The sequence below is a fragment of the Cephus cinctus genome, unplaced genomic scaffold, assembly GCF_000341935.2.
Source record: "Cephus cinctus unplaced genomic scaffold, Ccin1 Ccin1_scaffold1055, whole genome shotgun sequence".
NCBI lineage: Eukaryota > Metazoa > Arthropoda > Insecta > Hymenoptera > Cephidae > Cephus > Cephus cinctus.
In genome coordinates, this window is record NW_014333579.1 from 1 (window position 1) to 1084 (window position 1084).

General features: G+C 31.5%; 1 long non-coding RNA gene across 1 annotated transcript; it reads right to left on the bottom strand.

The window, feature by feature from the left end:
• Positions 1-357: 357 nt before the first annotated feature.
• Positions 358-1084, bottom strand: LOC107271873. The gene is made up of 2 exons (XR_001538761.1): positions 927-1084; positions 358-713 (listed from the first exon to the last, which is right to left on the bottom strand). It is a non-coding gene; the product is annotated as an uncharacterized LOC107271873 (long non-coding RNA).

Below are 1084 nucleotides of genomic sequence, written 5' to 3' on the forward strand. Positions count from 1 at the left end.
TTTACTTATTTCATAAAATAGTATTTTCATAGAGTGTGTTGTCTGCACGACAAATTTATAATAAATTCTACTCATTTGTTCATTAACTTCGCTCTTATATATATATATATATATATATATATATATATATATATATATATATTATAATTCACTAAGTTATTCAGTACCAATTAAAATTGTTTTGCTTATTTCATAAAATAGTATTTTCATAGAGTGTGTTGTCTGCACGGCAAATTTATAATAAATTCTACTCATTTGTCCATTAACTTCGCTCTTATATATATATATATATTTGCCTGCAATCAACCTCTTCCACACCGCAGACATCTTCGATAACCTTAGGCAACAGAATCAAGGTAAGCACAATCAAATTATTATTGGTGAAGGTACTCTTTAATTTTTGCTGAATTATCATAAATGTTAGACTTCCTAAATTCAATTGTTCAGTTGGTGATGGTTTCCAATCGTTTAGTAATTTTCAACTCAATCCTAGCAAATATCCAGTTCAATTCATCCTTCCCTTGGTAATTAGAGGCATAGCCCAATCCCGAGTAAAGTGCGCAAGCATTGACTCAAAACAGGGCAAAGTTATAGTATATTACGGCTCGGTAAAGGCACCAGTCTAAGCCTCCATTCTGGTTCGGACGTAACATTGCAATGATCGCCATGAATATTGCTATTCCAATAAGCAGCACTAGGTCCATATCCGTTTTCTAAAATATAAATAAACCTTCACAGTTTTGTACAGCCCGATACTTACACATATCCTATACAGTATGCATATGACATAAAAAGGCTTATATCATTTACAAGCATTTAACAAAAGTTAGTGACCATTAATGGTAAATTATTAGGAGTGATTTACAAATATGATTCACGCCTCATAATTATTCTACATAAAGCACCACGTGACAAATGGAACTTACATTTTTTAAATATAAATTATCTACACGCTCTTTTTAACTGCTTAATACTACAGTAACTTTTTTTCCTTGTTTATCAGTAGGCGTTGGTATAATCGGTATCCGGTGATCGATAAAATGTATAACAGGCGCAAAACAGTGATAACGACTATGAATATTGC